We start from the raw sequence: 25,061 nt of genomic DNA, 5'->3' as shown, positions 1-25,061 counted from the left end.
GGGTCTTCATGACTAGAGGGGTAGTGATGGTTCTTTCTTGCACTTCTTGTACTTGTAGAAAAGAGTTGTCATCAAGCTACTTTTCTAAATCTATCAGAGCATTTTCTACATGTACTCTGGTGCTATTTTGGTCTACTAGGTTACCTTCCACCCATTCTGTTTTGTTTGTATATGTCACTATTTCTGGTATGGGGTGGTGGATGAAGGGTCCTAGCTTGACCTTTTGCCTTTTGCTGATAATGAACTTGAAAGGGTCATATCTCCATGCAAAACTCATTTAAAACTTCATTCTTTGCAGGAATAGGTCGGCCTCTTTCCCTGGCTCTCTGGAATTGCATATGAAGGGACCTAATTGATCTTTGATTTTAAAATATTCCTTCTTCTTGGCATTTGAGAAGTTGACTTCATCTGCATTGATGATCTTTCTGTAATATTCCAAGGAAATCAACCTCATGGGGAGGTATCTTGGCAAGCTATATGGTGCAAGCATGCAACCATATATTCTATTTATGTATGGTTCTGATAAAGGTACTAGTCACCAAATTTGGTATGCTTGGAAAGCTGGAGGACTCTTTATTTATGGGCTTATCGTAGGTGGAGGATTCCCAGTGAGCATGGTCATGATTGGAAGGACAAAAGAATCTATAAAGTGTGAGTAGGTATATGGTGATCCAAACTCATGGAAAAGTGGGGTCCAAAAAATAACAAATCTGAGCTGGCCCCTGGTGTCAAGCTTTTGAAGGGTAAAAGGAAACTTCTCTGACTAATAATACAGAAATAGATGTTCTAATATACAGGAGTATTTGAACACCCTGTCATTTCCCATTCTTGTGAACTTCTGATGCATTATGTCAACTATGACTGTGGCAAATTCATATATAGTTGTAGGAGGTTGTCCTGGGGTATAGATGGACATGAAAGCAAGAATTATTTCATCAATGTACTCACTTCTGGTGTAGCCCAAAACACATGATATCATGGCTACAATTTTCTAGCCCCATGGAGAGAAAATAACCGATACATATGGAGGGGACTCCTTAAGGATGTGTTTCTCCTCCCTAATGAAATTTTGGAATAACTGGGCCAATTTTGCAGGGCTAAGCTTGGGATACAGGTCCAGCAGGTATCCAATTGAATGTCTGGTTACGTTTGGCCCTTGTTCAAGCTACAATATTTCATTAATGGACTTAGTTGTGATAGTAAAAAGGACCTTGTGGTCTCGAGACATTATGGTTCTATGGTTGGGGACATAGCATGCATAGCACATACGAACAATCTTTGGAAAAATGTGGACTTGGTGGAACTGGTATTTGGGAAAATTTGACTCCCAAAGGCCAATATCATAAGCTTGGTTAATGCATTAGTCCCTACTTTGGCAATGCATTTTGAGCAGGGGCTCTAGGGCAGTAGTGTCTTTTATTTGGAAGTCCCGGTTAGCCAGGCGAAGATGGTGGAGGTCCAAATGGGGAGTGGTAATGGGTCTCACATCCATGGCGATTGGTGAAGCCATAATTTAGTTCCTGTGGATTTGAATTATGCTCAGGGGTTTTAGCAAAGGTTCTGTCAGATTTTTTGGAGTTTTAAGGGCAACAGAGGTCTTGTAGATGGTTATGGCTCAGCGTGTTAAAATTAAAGTAAATTTGATATTTTTACTTAATTAACAGTGTCATGAGGGTGAATTTAGTTGGAATTTGATGATGGACTTGGTATTCCATAGTTAAATACCTGGAATTGGTCAAAATTGACTGTAAATGGTGGTTGATGGCAGTTGCAGAGGTTCGTATGATTTTGGTACGGACTGATGAACGAGCTAGGTTGTCTGCAACATCTATGGAGGAATGGTAGAGCTCTGTGAGAAAATCTGTTGTTTGCAGCGGTTGGAACGGCTTTCTGAGTTTTCAATAGCAAATGCATGAAAAGAGTGAAGAGATAGGTAATTGGGCTTATATAGAAAAAACGTTAATTTTGGCGGGTTCATTAATTGATAAATAGTGGATAGTTTTTTGAGTTATACTAGACAATTGTTTAACGAGGTCATTTCACCACTTTAGAGATGGAAGTGGTTTTGAGGGGGGCTCACCCGATCTAGTCGAACGCGTGACATGTAGCATTCTGCGGGTCAGGCAAAATTACCTTATTGGCGGGTAAGGGCTGAACATCGGGCCGAACTGATATGAATATGGGTCGTAGGATGTGGGGAAGAGATGATCAATGGGAGTTAGGCGATGGAGTTGCATGACGATTTACATAAAAAGTTTTTAGGGGGGGCCATTGGTCTAATCTCCAGTGGTATAGGATTTAATTAAAACATAATCTCACAGGGGGCGCTTTAATATAGGATTACGGACTGAGGGCGAGGTTTTAATATATTTTGTGGGATATGGGGTAGTCATATAGTTTTTAAAATAAACTAAGGGGTGGGATTTCTTTATATAAAGAAGTTAAATATATACGGGCCAATGTGTTTTTCGGGAATTTTATATATTTAATTAGAATGTTAATATGAGGTGAAATGAGTAGAACAAGTATTGTACTTAGGTATACAAAATATTATGCACTTTCTATACACTTAGTACTTAGGATAATTGTATTTGGTGCGTTTTTCCATAATATATGTTTATCGTTAGGTTTTCCTAGCCAAAAGAATTTAACCTTAGCAAAAGGAGTTCTGTGAAGGGGATGAATGAACTGCAAGGGAATTTAACACTTTTTCCTTCTTAAGTCATCAAGTTGATGGTCCGGTCTCACCAGAAGTTGGAGAAATGATCTGATCCTCCTTTACTTAAAGAATTATAGGTATTAATACTTTTATTATAAAAGGGAAATTAGTGAGTGTTATAGGGGTTAAAATGAATGATGTGGAATTAATCATTTAGAACTAGTGAACCATTTCTTTTGCCTTTGTAAAATGCTTTATGTATATAGAAAACATATCATCTAATCATAATGGTTGTGCTTTTATCAAGTGATATTTGTAATCATGCAACCTTTCCAATACTTACCCATTCACCTACCCTACCATTTTTTCTTCCTTTATTTGGGTGCATTTAGGCTAGCAAACCCTTATCAATATTTTTCTTTTCTTTACAAAATAACCTATCTAATTATAACCTTATATCATCCAAGGGCTCAGATTAAACTGATGAGCACCTTTTATTTACTCTACCTATCTAATGATCTACCAAGATTACACTATTTGGCCAGATTTTATTCTGTAACTATAAACATAAAATTGAAAGAATGACTAGCCAAGATTGAACAATTTGACTATCATGGATTGTGGCATGAATTACAAGTTGCACACAATCATTATTATGCATAAAGTAAATAGTAGTGTAATTTTGACTTGCTCACTTTCATGGTCTCTTTTTGTCTATTTTGGTTCATATATATATTTTTTTTTGGGACCTTATTATTATTCTTTTTTTCCTTTGTTTATTCTTTTAGGACATACCCTCTTTACATTTTTTAATTTCTTAATATGGAAAAAATTTGCAAAAAGCAAAGGTATGTACAATATTACAAGCCTTAATCTTAGTCATTCAAAATTAATTCTCCTATTGGTATAGGAACCTAATAGTGGCTCCACTTGGGGATGCCATTTTCTAATGAAATGTCAAGAACTTTGTACATCAGTAGCCTTTGAATTTTTGTTGATGTTACCTTGCAAAATATTCCTATGTGCTTCTGCATTATTAATAATTATGACGGTGAATCTTTCAAAGCTTAGGGCCTTCTCTTCGGGCTTCAACTTCCAGAAATCACCGTCCAATCCAATCTAGACTTTTGAAAATATAATATGCTATAATGCAAATTCAAAAGTAGTAACCAGGTTCAAAATAGTGTTTGAGCATTCGACTCTTCACTGGCCCACCTTATGCTTTTGTACCATCAATTTCTCTTAGGAAGAAATAATTATTACCTCTGAAAGCATAAATGACATATCAGCCTTTCCATAGTAAATCAAATTTCCCATGTTTACCTTTTTCTTCCCTCCTTGAATCCCACTTGAGTACTTTGTCACCAAGGTAGGAATCTTCAGCCTTGGTTCTCTTACCAAAAATATTTTTAATCCTTTCCTGCACTACTTAAGACTGATATATACTTCCTCCCTCGTTTGTTGAAGATGAATTGTTTGGTTGATTCTCCTTTGGATACTATTTGGTTCAACCTACATTTCTTGAAGCCACTTCATCACTGGTTTTCCCAAGGAAGATGGAGAGACAACTTCCATCCCATAAACTAGTTGATAGGGAGAAGTAACAATTGGTTTTTTTTTGGTTAGTTTGTCTTCCCATAAGGAATTGACTAGCTTTTTATTCCATGTTTTCTTATTGTCCTCTAACAACTTTTTGATGATGTTTACCAAGATTTTGTTTGAGGATTCTACAATTCCATCTCCTTGAGGATAACAGGCTATCAAATGGCCCAGGGTTATATGATATTTGTTGCTTAAATCTATCATTCTTTTGGATTTAAATGTTGTCGCATTATCAATAATGAGCTTAGTTGGACATCCAAATATTGATAGAAGATTGGTTTCGAGGAAGGTTATGATAACAATGTCAGTGGGTTTCCTTGAATGTATGACCTCTATCCATTTTTTGAAGTAGTCTATGGCAGTACGGATCCATTTGTGTTGGGTAGGGGACGGTGGGTGAATTTCGCCAATGAAGTCTAAACCCCATTATTGAAAAGGTATTTCAGCAAATATTGGCTTTAGGGGCAAAGGTAAGAGCTTTTTCTTTCCCTCAAAAATTTTACATTTGTGACAGGAGGTCACATATTTCTTGACATTAGAAAACAAAGTAGGCCAGTAGAAACTAGCTCTAAGAATTTTATCTGCAGTGGTTTTCTAGTAATGGTTTCCTCCACAGTCGCCTGCAGTGAAGATTTTGCAACACCTTGTCAGCTTCATCTTTTAATATGCAATTAAGAAGAATGCCTTCATGATCTCTCCAAAACAAAACATTGTCTAATATACAAAATTTTAAGGATTTAATCTTTAAAAACGTGCTTTTAGTCCTAGATATTTCACAATGAGCTTGTAAACTCAATAAAACATATATAACATCAGCATACCATGGTGAATCCATAAAGGTCTGGCTAATTAGTGGACTCACCATCTCCTCCTCATCATCTATTGCTTGCAATGAAGTTTATATCTATGGCCTGACAATTTGATTCAACCATGAGCTTGGCTAAACCTTGGCCCTTGATGAACTTAGTTGGTTTGATTTCTATGTCATATTCTAAAATATTAGCAATCCCCTTTCCTCTCTTTCCATCTAGACCCTCCTGAGTAAGGGTGTCTTTGACTACTGAATTAGGAATGTAGGCCACTATATGAGAAGGTAAAATGTATACCCTAAAATCCTTGATGGATTTGACCAAAGAAAAGGCTTGTTTCCATTATGTTATATTTCAAGGGGGCATATCTCAGGGCTTTGATAAAGAAAGCAATAGGTTGTTCATAGCCCTGGTCATTTTTCTACAGTAGGACTGCAACAATTGTGTGCTCAGAAGCAAAGGAAAGTAAAATGAAATCTCTGTCAAATTTTCAACTGATTAACATTGGTTTTTTAGTTAAGTCCAATTTAATGTCTTCAAAGGATTTCCTAGCCTCAACAGTCCATTTTATGGTTGAATATTTTTTTCAGCATATTATTTAGTGATCTAATTAATTCTGCTAAATTAGAAATAAATCTTCTAAGAAATTTATTTTTCCCTAAGAAATCTTGCAATTCTCTAATGTTCCTAGGATGTTGTATCTGTAAGATAGATTCTATTCTTGCAGGGTCTATTTGGATACCACCTTTTGAAATTATATGACCTAATAACTTTCCTTTTTCTAACCCAAACAAAGACTTCTTCGGGTTCAAAGAAATCCCATATTTCCTACATTTAATAAAAACCTGCCTTAGATGATTGAAATGTTGGTTTTCAGATTTTCAAAATACAGTAATTCCATCTAGGTATATCACAAGGAAATCATGAATTTCTTTGGAAAATGCTATATCAATATCCCTTTGGAAAGTGGCTCCTGCATTCATTAATCCAAAAGGCATTTTCACATAAATGAATGTGCCCCAAGGAGTGGTAAAGGCAATTTTGGCTTGGTCATCAGGATGAACTAAGATCTTATTGTAACTAGAAAACCCATCCAATAATGAGATTATGTTTGCTGCAACTACTGTCTCTAAAATATGGTCCATTTTGGAGAGAGGGTAATTGTCTTTTAGTCACACTTTGTTGAGGTTTCTAAGATCCACACAGAATTTGATCTCACTAGTCTTCTTCCTAGTTTGCACCAAGTTTGAGACCCAATCAGAAAATTTGTTTGGTGCAATTAGTTTAGCATCATACATCCTTTGAATTTCCTTGTCAATTGCAGGTAATAAGATAGGATTAACCCTTCTAAGTTTTTGTTTCAAAGGCTTTTGATTTTCTTTTATAGGAATAGTGTGTTGTATGATATTGGTGTCATAGGATTTGAGGTCCTCATAACTCAAAGCGAAGACATCTTGAAATTATTTTAATAATTCAATGTATTTCACTTTTTCAGTTGGAGGTAATGATTTTGAAAGTTTGATCAGTTTTGGATTTTCATTAGTGCCTATATTACACTCCTCTATATCAGATTTCAAAGGTTCCATTTTGGGTTTCCTAGGAACATTATTTGGATCAAACAAATCTTTGAAAGGGGTTAATTCCTTACGTAAGAAATTGTCTTTGCGATTAATTACTTCAGTTTCTTCGTTAATTATTTCATCAATCTCAACTTGCTCTAACTTTTCTACATCTGACTTAGCAAATTTAGTAGGATGAAATCTGTCTACTTCTTCACCCTCTATCTGATTTAGTTCTATTTTATTTTTGATGTTAGGATCTATTGAGGTATTTGTATCTATATTTCTATTTACAAATTCTTCTTCCGAGGTAATGAAGTTGTTTATCTGCTTATCATCAAAAAATATTTGCCAGTTATTCTAATTATCTGGAATTGCAAGTATGTGCCTAACTTCAGTAGTGTATTGATGGTTAGGTTGAAAGGGTAACTTGCAGGTGTTGGCAAACATTGCTAAAATATGAGCCTGCATATTGTGTTTTCTAGGAATTACTGCAATCTTTGTTTCTAAGAAAGTGTTAAGTATTTCTACAATGGTTCCTCTATAACAACTTAACCTAGGGTCCTTTATCATATATACAACATCAATCTATTTTATAACTAGCTCAGAGTATCCCATGACAGAGACTCTTTTAGCTCCTAGATTTCTAACTAATTTAAGACCTAAAATTAGTGCTTCGTACTCAGCCATATTGTTAGTACATTTAAAATTTAGTCTGTATGCATGGCCTTCTGAGTGATTATTATCCAAATTGTATATCCATACTCCTGCTCCTCCTCCAAACTTATTGGCTGACCCATCAAACTCAAGATGCCATAATATCTCTAGCTCATAATTTTCATCATCTTTTGCAACAAACTTTTCCTCATTTATAGCAATTTGGCTATCTTGTTTATTGGAAATTTATAAAGTTTGGTTAGTTTCATTTTGAATTGAAACTGTGACTTATTTTGGTTTTGTATCAATGTTGGATAAAAGAGTTTCTTGTGTTTGATCAACATTATACAGGATAAAGGAATCAATGTTTGAACATATGGAGTAGATAGGAAAGTTTTGAGGCCGATCCTGGCTACTTACATGTATTTCAGTAAAGTTTCTCGGTACAACTTCTTAGGTTGTCCAAAAACAAAGATTGTTACATATGACATATCAAGTTGTAAAGATCCCTGAAGTTTGGCTCCCCATGATCTGGATAATAGCATGCCATACTTTGGCGGGATGTCAGCAACCACAATATCCATAAGGATGCTTTTGGCAGGATATTGAACTAAGGTAACACACAGGTCTTTAATGAATCCTAAACACTTTACTTGACTTGAGTCAAATGAGAATAAGTCCTTGTGAGGCCTTGTAATGTCTAGGTTTAATTTCTCCATTACTGATTTGGGAATTAAGTTGTGGGAGACCCCAGAATCCAACATTGCATTATGTAGAATTTTTTCATGGATGCTATGGCTAATGTAGAAAGGCAGCATTCCTCCTTCTAGTGGTTTTCTATTAACATCTGGACCAAATATAAGTTTTGGTTGGTCATAAAAAAACTTGACTGAATCCTCATTTTCAACAACATTTAAAGTCTGGTCTATCTGTGTCTTGTAGGTTTCATTCTTGATTAGTTCTATTAAAGGGATTGAAATCCTTAGCTTAGATACATCTTCTTTAAAAAATGAATGGAAAGGGGTATTTTCTGTTTAAGTTTTTTGAATTTTCACAACAGGGATTTGAGTGGGATGGTCTTCTTTTCCTTTATTTGAGACCTATTTTTGTTGGTTTTCAAGTCTGGTGTTTTTAGGTGTGTCCACTTATTTTTTAGGTGGAATTGAAGTGGATGGTTGATCATTAGAAGGTTGATTAGGGGTTATATCTACAATGGTGGGGCTAGAAGGATTGTGGTTTTGTCTGGGGAGAATCTGGAGAATTTTAGAAACCAAGGCTTCTTTGATTTTCTTGGGTTGATTTGACATTGTTTTCTTAGTTTGATCAGGGATATCAGAGTTCCTTTTACTCCTTAGGTTATATTGGTTATGCACTTCAAAGATGGCAGAATCATATCCTTGTTTAAATCAAATGACTCCCTGGATTGGATTCGTAATTGATGCAACATACGCAGTTCCTGCTCATCTTGGGTTAGAAAAACAATATCTTCATCATCTAATCCCATCAGGTTAATTTGTGTATCTTGTTCTGGATCATCTGGTAGGGATGTTTCTACATATTTTTCTTGAAAATGAGGCCTAATATTCTGATCAGGTCCATTTTTTCCAGTGTTTTGGTTTTGGTTTTTCCTAAAATTTGGGTTTCTAACTGAAGGTGCTTGTTGCTTATCCCATTGAGGTTTCCTCTCCATATTGTCTATTCTATCCATTAGTTTCTCCATACCTTTGGCTAAACCATCTATTTTGAGGTCAGATGGTGAAGCTTCATCTTTTGAATTTCCTCCCCTTTCATTCTTAACTCTGGCTCTTTTAGCTAACAAATTAGCTTCTACACTAACTGCTACACTTTGCATTTCCTCTGAGGCTAGGGGGTTTCATCCCTTCAGTTGGTATGCCATGTCTGCATCAAAACCATTAGGAAACTTTATTAATGCTAAATCAGGTGGGGTATAACGTTAACTGGAATTGCATTGTATATATTATTGAATCTAGTGCAGTAATCTTGTACATTTTCATTGGGTCCTCTCCTAATATTTTCATACTCTGAAAGGATCTGTAAGGGGTTCTTTTTATTTTTCCATCTATTTAAAAATTGTTGATAAAACACATTTAAATTGTCAATACTATTAATAGGTAACCCTCTAAACCATTTCCTAACATCACCAGCTAAAGTCTGAGCAAGTCTCATTTGAACATCCCTTATATCAATTTCATGTAATTCAAAGTAATATGTCATCTTATTAACATGGTGCTATGCAATGTAGGGTCCTATGCCATCAGATTGAACAATTTTTCTTTGGTAGTCTGTAGGCATAGCACTGAGTGGGGCATGCAAGACAAGAGGAGCACATTTGTTGGCCATGGCTGTAAGTTGGGAGTAGCTAAGATGTGGGGTTGATGTACTGGAAGATGATACAATAGTGGAGGATGAACTAGTACTAGTAGATTGTGAATGAGTAATGCTAGGTTGGTGAGGGAGTGAAGGTATAAATGGTGGTGGAGAATGGACTTCAGAAGTTTAAGGGCATTTGGTGAACTAAGAGTAGTGGACAATTGTTGAGAAATCTTAGGGATCTTAGCAGTACTAAGGGATGATTGTGGAGAATTCATAATGTATTCATCAATTGATTGATTGGCCTTCTAGACTTCAAGGTCTGTAATGAAATCAAGGTCTAGGATAGTGTTATGAAACCAGCTCACAAAAAGATAGAAAAGAGAGATCCACGCCTTAGAATTCAGCCTCTTCGAGGGGGCAACCTCCTTTACATTACACAAATGAAAAATTCTTGGATGATACAAATGACAAAACCTCATTTCTATATATAGGAGTCTAAGGAGTCACAATATAATCCAGCCGACCTAACAATAATAATATAAAGCCACAAAAATAGCAATAGAGGGATTCTATGGGGCACAGAAATAACAATATGGGGGTAATAGGGGCACAACAATATAAATAAGGGGTATAACTACAATAGTAATGAGGTAATCACTAGTATTATAGGGACCCAACATGCCCCTCTCCTTCAAAAAAGTGTTGTCCTCAACGCTTGAGTAGTTCTGGATACTTCTGCATAAAATTCTCATCCTCCCATGTGGAATCTTCAGCAGATAAGTTCTTCCACTTGATAAGATACTCTGAAATTGATCGATTTCATAGCTGTCGAGTTCTTGTTTCTGTGACTGCTTCCGGTTCCAATATAATTTTTCCTTCCTCGTCAAGTTCTGGCAATATTGTTTGAACTGGGAGCTTGTCACCTATAACCTTCTTTAAACATGAAACATGGAAAACTGGGTGCAATCGAGAAGCTGCAGGAAGCTCCAATTTGTATGCCATAGTACCAATCTTTTCCAACACCTTGTACGGACCATAATACTTTGGTGATAATTTATTATCCTTCTTAGCTTGCTTTAGGGACATTTGCTTATATGGTTGTAGCCGTAGGAATACCCAATCACCTACATCAAAACTTCTTTCACTGCGATGTTGATCTGCCTGTTGTTTCATTCTATTTTGTGCCAACACGAGGTTATCCTTTAAGAGTTGGAGGACTTGTTTTTGATGTTCGATGTGATGTTCCACTGCCTGAACCTTAGAATTTTCTCTTAAATATGATGTGATTGATGGTGGTTGGTACCCATAAAGTGCCATAAATGGGGTCATTTTTGTTGCTGTATGGAAGGAAGTGTTATACCACCATTCAGCCAGAGGCAACCATTTGACCCATTGTGTCTGTTTATCAGATACAAAGCAACGAAGATATCCTTCCAAACATTTGTTTACTATCTCAGTTTGCCCATCAGATTGAGGATGATAAGATGAGCTATGAGCTAACTGAGTACCAAGACAAGAAAATAATTCTGTCCAAAAATTTCTAGTGAAAATGGGATCTCTGTCACTTACAATAATCTTTGGATTTCCATGTAGCTTTTGAATTGTTTCCATAAATGCAGTAGAAACTGTACTGGCTTTAAATGGATGTGATAATGCACAAAAGTGTGCATACTTGGTAAGTCTGTCAACTACCACCATGATGACACTCTTTCCCTCAGACTTGGGTAAACCTGTGAAAAAATCCATTGAAACCTCCTCCCAACGTTGGCTTGGAATGGATAAAGGTTGTAATAGACCGGTGTCTTAATTGTTTCAACTTTATTTTGTTGGCAAACCAAACATTCCGCCACAAACTTTTGAATATCTGATTTAAGGCCATCCCAAAAAAATTCCTTCTTAACCCTGTGGTAAGTTTTTTAAAATCCTGAGTGCCCTCCTAAGGGAGAAGTGTGCAATTCCATAAGAATCTTTTGTTTTAGCTGGGAATTCTTACAGAGGTATAAGCGATCTTTGTACCATAACGAATCATTTTTCCAGCTAAATGTATCAGAAGTACTGGAATCTTGTTGTAGCTTTCGAATAAGTGCCCACACTTCTTCATCATTCTTCCATTCCTCCTTTGCTTCGTTTATCCAATCTGGTTGGATAATAGAAATGGCACACAACAATGCTTCCATATCCTCATCCTTTCTTGAGAGTGCATCTGCCACCACATTTTGCTTCCCTTTTTTGTAGATGATTTCAAAGTCATAACCCAACATCTTTGTGACCCACTTTTGTTGCTCTTCAGAGGATAATCTTTGTTCTAAAAAGTATTTAAGGCTATCATGATCTGTTTTTACCTTGAAGTGTCTTCCCATTAGGTAGGGTCGCCATTTCTTAAGTGCATGGAGTATTGCCAACATTTCCTTCTCATAAATAGCTTTGCTTAAAAACTTTCCCTTGATTGGACGACTTTCAAAAGCAATGGGTCTTTCATCTTGCATTAGAACAGCACCAATTCCATTTCCTGAAGCATCACATTCCACAATAAAGGTTTTTGTGAAGTCCGGTGTAGCTAAGACCGGTGCTTGGCACATTGCCTCTTTAAGATGTTTAAAGGCCTTTGTTGCTTCCGGAGTCCATGAAAATGAATCTTTCTTCAATAATGTTGTTAGAGGTGCTGCTATTCTCCCATAATTCTTAACAAACTTGCGATAATACCCTGTCAACCCAAGAAATCCTCGCAGATGCTTTATGGATGTGGGGATTTTCCATTCCTTAATGGCTTTAATTTTGCTAGGGTCTACCTTAACTCCTTCATGAGATACAATATGACCCAAATATTCCACCTCCTGGACTCCAAAGAAACATTTGGATCTTTTTGCATATAATTGTTTCTCCTCCAATAGTTGTAGCACCTTGTCAACATGTTCAACATGATCCTTCCAAGACTTGCTGTAGATTAGTATATCATCAAAAAAAAACAACACAAATTTTTTAAGGAATGGTTTGAAAATTGAATTCATCAAACCTTGAAATGTTGAAGGTGCATTGGTAAGGCCAAAAGGCATGACCAAAAATTCATAATGACCCTCATGAGTTCTAAATGCCGTTTTCGGAATGTCTTCAATCTTCATTCTGATTTGATGATATCCCGAACGAAGATCCAACTTGGTGAAGTAAATTGATCCATGCAATTCATCCAGTAATTCATCAATGACAAGAATGGGGAACTTATCTTTAATAGTGAGCTTGTTGAGCTCCCTATAATCTGGACACATGCGCCATGATCCATCCTTCTTGTGCACCAATACTACTGGAGCTGAGAAAGAACTTTGACTCGGTTGAATTATACCAGCCTCTAGCATTTCTGCAACCATACGTTCAATTTCACTTTTTTGGACATATGGATATCTGTACGGCCTGATGTTTGGAGGAACACTTCCTGGAATCAGATGAATAGCATGATCATGATCACGCATAGGTGGGAGACCTTTGGGAGTCTCAAATACCTTGGAATGATTGTCCAGGACTTTTTGGAGATCTGGAGAAATAGATGATTCCAATGTGGAAACATCTAGCGAACATAATTGTGCAATTACACCTCTTTGCTCCTTTTTTAGAAGCTTTGTCATGCCATTAGAGCTGATTATCTTTCCTGGTTTCCCTGCAATACCCCTTAATTCAACTTCCTTTCCTTCCACAGAAAATTTCATGAAAAGTTCTTGAAAATTAAAAGCTATTGTACCCAAGGATTGTAGCCATTGGACTCCTAGTACAACATCAGCACCTCCCATTGGAATGGAAAGCATTGGGCTAGTCAATACATATTCTCCCATGGATAGCTTGATATTATGGCACTTTCCAGAACAATTTATTGTTCCTCCATTTGCAATCATCACTTGACACTCTGGTGCTGGATATAGGAAGCAATTCAATTCTTTTGCTACCCTACAATGAATAAAATTGTGGGTGCTTCCTGAATCAATCAACACTATTACCTTTTTCTTCTTGATTTGTCCTTCTATCTTGATGGTTTGAGGAGTGGTAATTCCCGCCAATGCATTACAAGATATGGTCGGATTTATTTGTTCTTCATCTAGGCTTTGTTCCTGGAATATATCCTCTTCTTTTGACCTTTCTTGCTCCTTTTCTTCTTCCTCTTCACAATCTATGTAGAATAATTTCTTCTCAGCACACTTATGACCTTTTGTGTATTTGCTATCACAATTGTAACAAAGCCCTTTTGCTCTTTTTTCTTCCAATTGTTGTGGTGTCAACCTTGTAGGTTGTGGAAGACTATGGGAAACAACACTTCCATCTTTATAGTTGTGAATGGTATGCTTCCTAGTTGCCATAATTTTGCTTTCCATTTTTCTTGCTAACCTGAATGCCTTCTCTAATGAATCAGGTTCCCAAAGGCGCACATCATGTTGGATATTATCCTTTAAAGACCCTATGAACACATCAATCCTATGCTCCTCTGGAATATCTTTTACCCTTATGTTCAATTTTTGGAACTCCTCAATGTGCTCCATTATTGAACCCTTTTGTTTGAGACTTATCAATTGGCTAAAAAAAGTGTTGCTTTTTGTATCCTCATAATGTGCTATCAATTCTTCCGTAAAAATTTCCCAAGTGATAAATTGTTTACAAGAACAAAGCCATTGATACCATACAAACTGATTTGGTTCCAAATATAAAGTTTCCATACGTACCTTTTGTGTGTTTTGCACATTATTGAGATCGAAGAATTGCTCCATCTGTAATATCCATGTGGCGGGATCCTTGCCATCAAACTTCCTCATATCGATTTTTGGAATATGGTGGGTCTTCGATCCAACATTAGAGTCTATGGAATCATGATTAACATTTCTTTTGTTCACATCATGAGTTTCCTTTACAACCTTTTCACCATTAATAAGTATTTCTTGTAGAAAATTTGTCAAATCTGTCTTCAAATCTGCCATGTCTGTCTTCAAATCTGTCCTCAAATCTGTCTTCAGATCGTCCATCTTAGATTCCATGCCCTTCATCTTAGATTCCACGCCATTTATCTTAGATTCCACTCCATTTATCTTAGATTCCACGCCATTTATCTTAGCATCTGTTAGCTTTTGTGAGCGTGACATTTGTTGCACTTGTTCTTGTAATTTTGATATATCATGTAGCATTTCTTCCTCTTCTTCATGAGTCATGCTAGAGCTTTCAGGTTCCTTACTAGGTGTTTGCATTTTCTTTCCTCGGGGCATCAGTTACCGATAATAATGCTTTACTATGCCCTTTGAATTCCTTCAAACCAAGCCTATGCAAAAAGTAAAAAAAAAACTACACACCTTTTTTTACTTTGTAGAAGCCTGATATTGAATCTGATTTATCTCTATAATTTCGAATCATCCAATTCTGAAACTATGACCTGTAGTGGCCTTGTATGTCCTCTTTCCAATGCCACTAGTCTGATCCAAATTGGATTCTCCAAGAAAGAGTTATGCACAATCTCCCGCAGTGACCTGATTATAGACTATTTCAGTAGAGCGAACTTGTATGAAGTTCCACGTGTCACTGCTTCAACCTTTCACTCTAAAAAATATATAAAAGAAAACTACAGTCCGTCCTCTTTCTGTAACTTCTTACAAAATTTCCATCCGATGGTCAGAAAGAAAGTTATGACGATTTTCCCCAGGTCACCTGGTTTGAGTGTAATTCAGGAGTCTGCAAAAAGACCAACTTCCTCAGACCATATTTCCGAAAATATCACGCGAAAAGCTCTGAAATTTGGACCCAAGGTTCAACGCGATTTCTTATAAAACGGGTTTTTTTTGCGACTTTTGAAACGTCACAGAAAAAAGTTATAGCGAAAATGCCACGATGACCTCTTTGGAGTAGCGAAACCCTAGAATCCAAAGCTCTGATACCAAATGTTATGAAACCAGCTCACAAAAAGATAGAAAAGAGAGATCCACGCCTTAGAATTCAGCCTCTTCGAGGGGGTAACCTCCTTTACATTACATAAATGAACAATTCTTGGATGATACAAATGACAAAACCTCCTTTCTATATATAAGAGTCTAAGGAGTCACAATATAATCCAGCCGACCTAACAATAATAATATAAAGCCACAAAAATAACAATAGAGGGATTCTATGGGGCACAGAAATAACAATATGGGGGTAATAGGGGCACGAAAATATAAATAAGGGGTATAACTACAATAGTAATGGGGTAATCACTAGTATTATACGGACCCAACATATAGTATCGTATATTTCACTTCCAGACTTTGATTTAAATAATGATAGATCAAATTTCTCTTCAAAGGGAAGATCTTTTAAAAATAACCACTCATCAGGACATGAATTAGCTTTAACTAAGGGTGTGTGACTAGCTGAACTTTCTTCCTTTTGGATTTTCTTGAAATCAAGTTGGGATTATCAAATACTAGGGCAGGATTTGGATCTCAGTTAGCCCTAGTATAATGATTTCTCCTTCAAGCTAGAATTAAAAAAAATATATAATTGTTTTCTTTTTGTGAGATTTTTTTTTTAAAATAAATTCTAATAAATCACTTTAAGAGGCTCAAAATACATATTTAAAAATTTCTTAAAGATTTATTAGGACTGAGGGTTTGAATCCCCAGCATAGTTGCCACTATGTTATCACTCAGAATTTTTCCCTAGAAGTTATCAAAAGAAGGAAAGGATAGAGTTAACCACAAACCAATCCTTTAATTATAGGCTCTAGCCAACCTATGACTTAGAGAGGGACCTCTCTATATAATTTAGCTTTGTTTGCTGGGATTCTATGTTAGTTCTTAAAGTTCAGGGGGTTTTGATTTCTATTGAAGGTTGAATGGTGGAATCCTTAAAATAGATGGATAGAATGAAGTCTCTGGACCATTGGGCTATGGTGTTAAATAAGGACAACAAAACTAGGATTAACTCATTAAAGGGAGTGTTCAAAGGGCAAGCTAGCAGAGTGAAGTATAGGTTTTCCAGTCGGATGGGTGAAATGATCTTAACCAGGGTGAGAGAGCACTTAAGAATTTTCAAACCGGGATTAAAATGAGGAACAAAGGATAATCATGAGCAAAGGGAAATTAAAAATCCTTTACTATAGATTAGACAGAAACTACCTAAACTAAGGAGCAATCAAGAATTCCTTAACTCAAATAGTTAGTATAAAACATTTAAATGCATAATAGTTAAGATAGAGTGCAATGAATCAAATTATGAGATATATTCCACATTATAGCATTTAGATTTTAGATACATTAAGGATTGTGGAAAAAATTCTAAACAAAGATAACAACAGAAGAGAAAATACTTTTCTGTACTTTGCACTACACATGAATCCTGTGAAATGTCTTGGCTTTATGCATTAATCTAGCTTGTTGGTCCAAACAATGATACAGTAGCTTACAGTCTTAGATCAAGAAAGCCTATAGAAATGTCTAAGAATCCACCCTACATACTTCAATTTGTGAAGTATTTATACAAAAAGTTATTACAAAATATCTCAAACTAACTTGAGATTTAATTTAGGAAATACAAATATCTTCTTGCAAGAAGGTAGAGACAACTAATGAATTGTTTCATGTTGTCCCTTTTTATTTGGTACTATTGGATTTTATGGTTGGATTTGTAGCCCTTTGTGATGGCTTGCAGTTGAGATGTTTCACACTGGAATATTCTTCAACTTTTATCTTTCACCTGATACTCTTTGACTATGCTACCTTATTTCCATCTGTTTACCTAGTTGCTCTAATTTTTACTGTGTAGTAACTTTTAGTTGTAAATTTATCATAGTAAATTAGTCATTTTCTCCCACCATTCCGCATCAGGTAATTTTAAATTCATCCCCCTCCTATAGATCTCATCAGCTTCAGTATATCTGGAAAAATTGTGTTTGGTGATAAATAAGTGTTTTATCTCATGCTCAAGAAAAAACAAGTTTTCAAATGCATTGTACAAAACTCTGCCTATTGGCAGTGCTTTTATGGCTGAAGATTTTCCTTGTTCCTTAGCCAACTGTTTGAGTTTGTTACCATAGTCCAACTGTGTCATGAGTTTTTCATTGATAACCAAAGGATTGGGAAAACCTTTCTCACTCAAAATTTGGAATTTAGCCATGAACCTATCAATGGCTACCTACATATTGTGGCACGTTTCTTCTAAGTTAAGCATAAGATTCCTTTTGGAAAGGACCTTCCTTATTTCCAAAATTGTCTCAATCCTATCTCCTATATTTAGCTCAGGGAGCTTGTTGTACCTTAAGAAACAAATTTCTTGGCTGTGGAGAAATTGTGCTTAAGACATAAATGATTATTGTTTGTTGTCACTTATTTGTCACTTCATTTTTTCTAGTATTCTTAAATGAAGGACCTGGAAAGCCTGGTCTTTAACCCTTAACACATATGTGACCGGAAAATATCAGAATGCCTTTTTTGCTAGATATAAATGATGAATGAAGAAAGCTTGAAGGATAAGTTTAATATAATATGCTGCGTAACACAGAACCTACTATCCATCACTTACAAGAATTATGAAAATGAGAACTAAATCATAGACAATATGTTGCTTGACACATAAACTATTATTTGTGACCCTTGGAGAAGTTAAAGATAATATGCTACGTTACACAGAAACTATCATCTATAACTTATAAAGGAAGATGAAAACTTCAAGTATAGGAGCGCTCTTTTAACGGATTTTAACTTTATCTACATAATCAAATAAAGACATACAACTTCATTACTATACTTGTTTTATAGCCTAAATCTACCTCAGGCTAAGAAAGGCAGGTCTAGGGTAACATCAAACCATGCTTATCCTGGTACCTAGCCCTACCAGGTCGGGAGAGGGCTCTCTCCTTGTTAATCTCAATGAAAATTTATCAAGGAAGGCTTGAGATGACTTATATAAAAGCTAATTTTAGGCTAGGTATGCTTTCTTAGAGGAATTTTCTTGAATACAATGGTTGGTTGCTGGATCATATGGGGAAGGCAGCTTTGGGTCCCGGAAATCAACGCAGATTTGCAGAGGTTTCTGTGAGGTGAGGTAGGCAAGTGTTTTAGAACTTTGAAATGAGTGTAATGGTGAGTCTAACGACTAGTGAGGAGCTAGAGAGGGCATGAAAGTGTTATGAGTCCTCTTCAAATAGTAGAAAACATGTAGAACTAAATAAACCCCAAGGTAGAGCACTGAATCACCAATGAATTCTACCTTTAAACTTGATTAATTTAGTTATGTTGAAAGAGAGAGATAATGGCACACATAAACATAGATCAACTGAATTACAGAGAAGAAAATAATGCTAAATCACATTACCACAAGAATCCCACAAAATGCAGCAAAACCCTGGTTTATTTCCTTGCCAAACTGCAAAAGTGATGTACAAAGTAGCTCAATGCATCCACAAGAGTCCAACCTTGACAAATGACTAAGAAAGTACATGATATAGGTATCAATCCACCCATGCTAGCCATTAGGGGTCGAATCCATGAGTCTAGGAGCTATTTCAACATGATCTAAACTAGGAAGTCAAAAATAGGAAGCGGAACAACTTGCCTCTAAAACTATGGAAACTGATTCATTCAATTCAAAACCACCTACAACTAATGTATCTACCTCCTTAAGTCAATTTTTAGTATTTTTATGTCATAGTACATCAATTTACATCATGAATTTGACCATGAGAGAGAAAAATTCAAACTGGTAGAAGACTAGGCAAAATACTGAGCAAAAAGGCAAAAATGGCAAATTTGTCTCCTATGCGTAGCACCACTGATTCTATGTGTAACACTTTTTCCAGGCCAATTTTGGAAGGCTTCGCGAAGACCAAATTAGGTGCAGGATAGCTCATTGGAAAGCTTTGTGAGACTACTTTCAGGGAAAACTTGAATTTTTTGATTTGGAGTCTATTTGCCCCTCCAGAAATGCAATCTCCCGAGACTACTTCTTGTGTGGCAAAAAAGTGGCAGAGAGGGAAATTGTTTGGGGTGTTTTTGACCATTTTGGAGGTCCAAAACTTTTCAAAACTTCCCAAACATGTCTGAGCATGCATACTTTTTCAGTCTGATTCCAAATATGTAAGCCATTTTGCAAGAGGATGCCTCCATCAAAAGTTTAGTGCCGAAGGCGCTACAAACCTGCTAGAAAAACCTGTTTTTGCCTCAAAAATTAAAAGATGACAAAAACCTCACCAAATTTCTTGAAATTTTGCATGAATGGTCCTCTTCATGTGCTATGCAAGGTCAATGATGTTTCAGGGAAGATCTTGAGCTTGTCTTGCTCTTTTTTGACTTTCAAGGCTCTCCTTAACTTGGCTTTTAAGCTTCTTATCCTGGTCTTGTGAATTTTTTTCGGGCCAAATAGTGGTAAGCCATGTGGCACACAATTTTATTATCCTTGTTAGCGTTGTCCAACAACTTGTTTGGTCAATTTAGTGTGTTCTAAATTTCTATTTAAAATGTCAATCCGGGGTTCGTAAACTGACGAAGTGAAGTGTAATATATGTACTAGATAACCATTTCCTTAGTCTTTTGTCATTTTTGAGTTTTTTAGTTTGTTTTTGGATTTATCTTTCCCTAATGTGTGATGGCGAAAATGAAAGTTAAGTATGGATGGTGATGGTGATTTCTACAGTGATTTTCCAAAACTTAAAAGTGCTCAAAAAGAAAGCTTTAAAACAACTGTAATGAAATCAATTCTTAAGAGGAAATCAATGTATTAAATAGTGAACTAATGACAATGGCCTAGTATCCTTGCTGCTGAATGAAAAAGAAAGTAAAATCTGAACTTAAAGCAACTCAAACTAAAAGCAAAGCAACCTATTCACACTACTTCAACTCTTCAGATCCTTTACCCTTCAGCTCAATCTACCTTGTGGGAAGCAATCATGAACAAGTCAAACAATATGATATCTAGATGGCAAGAAATTGAATTGCAGAAAAGGAAACTAATCACACTACTTCAACTCTTCTGATCCTTTACCCTTCAGCTCAATCTACCTTGTGGGAAGCAATCATGAACAAGTCAAGCAATATGATATCTAGATGGCAAGAAATTAAGTTGCAGAAAGGAAAATATCACACAACTTCAACTCTTCTGATCCTTTACCCTTCAACTCAATCTACCTTGTGGGAAGAAATCATGAACAAGTCAAGAAATATGATATCTTAGATGGCAAGAAATTAAATTGAAGAAAAGGAAACTAATCACACTACTTCAACTCTTCTGATCCTTTACCCTTCAGCTCAATCTACCTTGTGGGAAGCAATAATGAATGAGTTTAAGCAATATGATAACTAAATCACACTACGATAAGTAATATTCTGATTTCTTACTAATAGAGTCACTTGACTATAGAAAGAAACCAAAAACTGATGAATAGTATGATGTCCAAGTAACAGAAAAATAAATAAGCAAATCACAACTTGAAAAAAAGAACATTGCTGGAATTAAACTTCAGAAAATGAAAGTTAGCAGGAAGGAAAAGATGATCTCATATGTCAATAGTTATCAAAAAGATGAAAATTTGCCCGGGCTGCCTAAGAAAACCTGCAGAAAATCATTGATCAGCTGACAGCTATAAAAATGGAAGTGAGCATGTAAATAGTAGTGAATTTAAAAACATCTAAACAGCGTGCTATATACAAGCTAATGATTATGAAGACAAAAACATAATGAAAACAACTATATAGGGCTTTAGTGCGCAGGGGCCCTCTGCCACCTCAGCCAGTCAACGAACAGTCACAATAACGAGCTCAACAAAGTAGTCTTCTCATGTATTAAAGCAGTAGCAACATGTATAAAACAAAGTACAGTGGTGTGCTAATAGAAACAATTCCAAAAATTACATCGCAAAAGCTTTTACACAGTTTTCATCAACGCGTTATTTATAATGAAAAAGTACTGAAACTAACTAACTGAATCCTATGCTATTAACTGTGTTGCCAAGGACGCATAGATCTCCTCAGCCGAGATCTAGCGTACCTGTCATCATGTCTATTAAAGCTTCGGAGTGGTAGCAGGTTACGGGGATGATCTCCAGGTATGTCGGTGTCTTCGTGGGCTGAGGATTGTGCCACGTAAGCGTTCACGTGGTCAAAACAGAGACGTGCCACCGCTAAAATCCTTGGTTGGCTTTGCCTTTGACCCTTGTTGACCGTGACCTTCTATGGATGATTTGGTTGATTTGAAGGGACACGTTCCATGTACCGGTCACCCGTAGCTTGTTCGTGTGGCTCATTTCTCCATAGGACACCTGTAGCATAGCTTTTATCAAAATAGCTGCGGAATCCTGTGCTGGCTGCGGAAACCTGTGCTGGCTGCGAAAAGTGACAAGTTTTCGTAGTTGTCTGAACAAAAAATCTAAACCAAACAACAATCATAAGCATAGTCAGAAAACCATGTAAAGAGCTCTTTTTAGACTATAATCCAATGATTTTAACAGCTTGGTGGATGAAGTAAGTGGAAAAAGAAGGCTGAGAGGGTGTATAAGAAGGTGCAGGTTTGAGGCTCAACATACCCCCACTATGAAGGTGTTCCATGTCCTCATGCAACCAAAATTTATTTATTTCCCTCTAATCCATATGTTCTGAGGCTTCTGCAAGGACATATAGCCCTCTTTTCTTCTTATTTGATGCTAACGTCATCCTTGGTTTCCTGACTAGACATTTGAACTTGAGATTAATCAATGCTCTACTTAACTTTTTGCACTTTTTCTTCAGCCTCCTGTTTTTCTTTTGCCACAGACCTAAATGGAGCATAGTGTTATCATGGACAGTCTTGTCTACCTTACTCTGCTATTTGAGTGCTTCATTTTCTTGTTTGATATAGCTATTTAGGACTTCTAATTCAAATACTTCCTGTTTCAAAGACTAAACTTGTGCATCAAGTGGCAAAGTGGTACTCTGTCCTGTAGATGATTGTTCTAAGGATTCCAAGTAGTTATACACCTCTTGCTGATTAGGATCTACCTCAGGTGTCTTTCTCGGACTAGGCTCAAAATCTGGTGGAGGAGGAAGATTGCTCTCTCTTTCTAGCTGAAAAGGGCCTTCCTCACGTGGAGGACTTGATTCAATGCTTGGCTGAGTGGAGATTTTTCAAGTGTCTCTTCACCTAAATCTATAAAGTGAGATTGTTTTTCTTGGGTTTTATTCCATCTCCCTTTTAGCCTAGTGCTCCTCCTTAAGTATGGACTAATACTATTCTCTTGTGCACTATGTTTTCCTTTTTGCTTTTTCTTGGCTATAGCAGCAGCCTGAAGGTGTACTAATCTTTCTGACAGAGGTTGATAATCCTCTTCTATGGATTGCTCAGGGGATGGATAGACTTCTTGAATGGTTCTTTTGCATTTTTCTTTCTTTTGTTTCTTATTTTTAGCTCTATCTTCTTCTTCTTTTTGGACAGTTTCTTGAATTTCTATTGTAGGGGAGTCTTGGGCTGTAATGTTATTTTCTTTCCTCCTACTTTTCCTTGGAATCTTTGGTGGACTGCTTCCAGAGGCCTCAGACAGCTCTTGGAAGTAGTTCCTTATCAAGAATTGCTCCCAAGTATCCTTAGTTTTCTTTAACTAGTCCTCAATAAGAATTTTTATGAATCCATGATGGTGAAGATGAGGTTCAATGCTGCCTACGTGTTTTTGAACTGTAAAACTCATCTTTTTCAAACTTAATAGCAGAAAATGAGGCAAATTAAGAGTGTGACCCTCTATGAAATTCATCATCAGTCTGGCATGATACATATGCATAGAACCAAAACGACCTTCACATGTGATAAATTTTTGGATGACTAATAGTAAACTAGACCATTCCTCTTTTAGTGCATGAACAGGGATGCCTCTTGTAAATACGGTGGTATCCATACCTTGGTTTTGTAGCATGATTCTCCATATTTGATCGTCCACACTTCTATTTTTAAACCAACTTTCACCTTCTTAAGGTAGGCCTGTGGCAGCTGCTACTGTGGCCTCAGTCACTGTAAACTTTAAGTCTCCAATCTCCACTGTTTGTCCATCAAAAGACCGCGCAAAAGCTTTGGTCACCTCCTTGTTATGCCCTTTAAACTTTTGGATAAATCGCAGCCATCTGGCTTTCTTCAGCAATTCCTTAGTTTGAGGATAACCCTCCAAGTATTTTGGTCCTTCTGGCTCGACTCAGTAATTTTCCCATCTGCTGTTTTAAATTCCAACTGAGAGTTCTTCTGTGTGTGAGGGCTCAGAGAAAAAAAACAGCTCTGTTACAGGGTTTAGGATAGACTGTAGTGACTGCAGTATGGGTTTTAGGATGACTGTAGTGACTGTAGTCGGAAATGGAGAATAGGGAATGGAAGTACTCAGATTACTGGAAGAACAGAGGGTGAGTAGCAGTGAACAAGTTTGAAATGTGGATGCATGTGAGGAGTATGGTATTAGTGGAGTGGTAAACGAGTGGAATAACAGATAGATTCTTTCGAATCGGGTGACTGTGTATGAAATTTTTACACATCCCAACAGACCGCTGCGGAAATTACGGCTAAGAAGAGTCGTAACACAATAGATCATGTCTCAAGAGTACGGGTAATAAATAGAAGTGCAGTCAGTCTTGAGTTTAAACTCAGAATAATCATGAGACCATTGGAAAATGAATGCAAGGTGTGTGGAGTGATATCGTGGAATAGGAGTGGTAGTGGAGCTATCGTATCAAATCATTGTACATGGTAGAACTTGTTATGGTTCAATAACTATGCATAATTATAACTTCTATTGTTATATGATAAAGATTTTTGATCATACCTTTGGAAACTTTGTCATTTCTAGCTCAAGGCTTCTAACCAATTTCTCTTCTTTGATGTATTTGAGATGCCCCATGTCTTTAGCTCAATTACACCTGCATTTCATGATTATGGCACTAACAGTTGACTGTGAATTTTGAAAACAGAGTGATGCTGGCTGCGGAAATTGTTTCTGGCTCCGGAAACTGCTTCTGGCTGCAGAAACGGTTTCCAGCTGCGGAAACTGCTTCTGGCTGCAGAAACGGTTTCCAGCTGCGGAAACTGAGACAACAACCCCTTAACTGCACAAACTTAGTTAGAGAAGAAATAACTGAATGAAAATAGTCTTGGAAGGGAATTTTATTGATGGAGTGAAATGGAATGAGTGGAATGAAATGAAAATGAAGTGGAATGAAGTGAAATGGAAATCAGAATGAGATGGAGGTGAAGTGAAATGGAAAATGAGATGGAGTAAAGATGGCAAGAGAAGGAGAGGAGATTTTTTTTTTTTTTTTTTTCTGGAAAATATAGTGTCAGGTGTCCCTTATTTTCACTCTATATTTTCTGTATAAGACTGCCAATCTATGATTGGTTTTCAGGCCCATACGATTTTTTATTTTTTTTCTTTTTTAGCAAAGAAACAAAGGCTAGGCTGATGGGGGAGAAGGATTCTTCTCCACCAGCCTTATTGCGGAATTCTCTTGG

This window comes from Pinus tabuliformis, chromosome 5_1 (genome assembly GCF_031772625.1).
Source record: "Pinus tabuliformis cultivar Carrire ecotype Pingquan chromosome 5_1, CPIR1, whole genome shotgun sequence".
Taxonomy (NCBI): domain Eukaryota; kingdom Viridiplantae; phylum Streptophyta; class Pinopsida; order Pinales; family Pinaceae; genus Pinus; species Pinus tabuliformis.
This window is presented reverse-complemented; position numbering follows the sequence as displayed.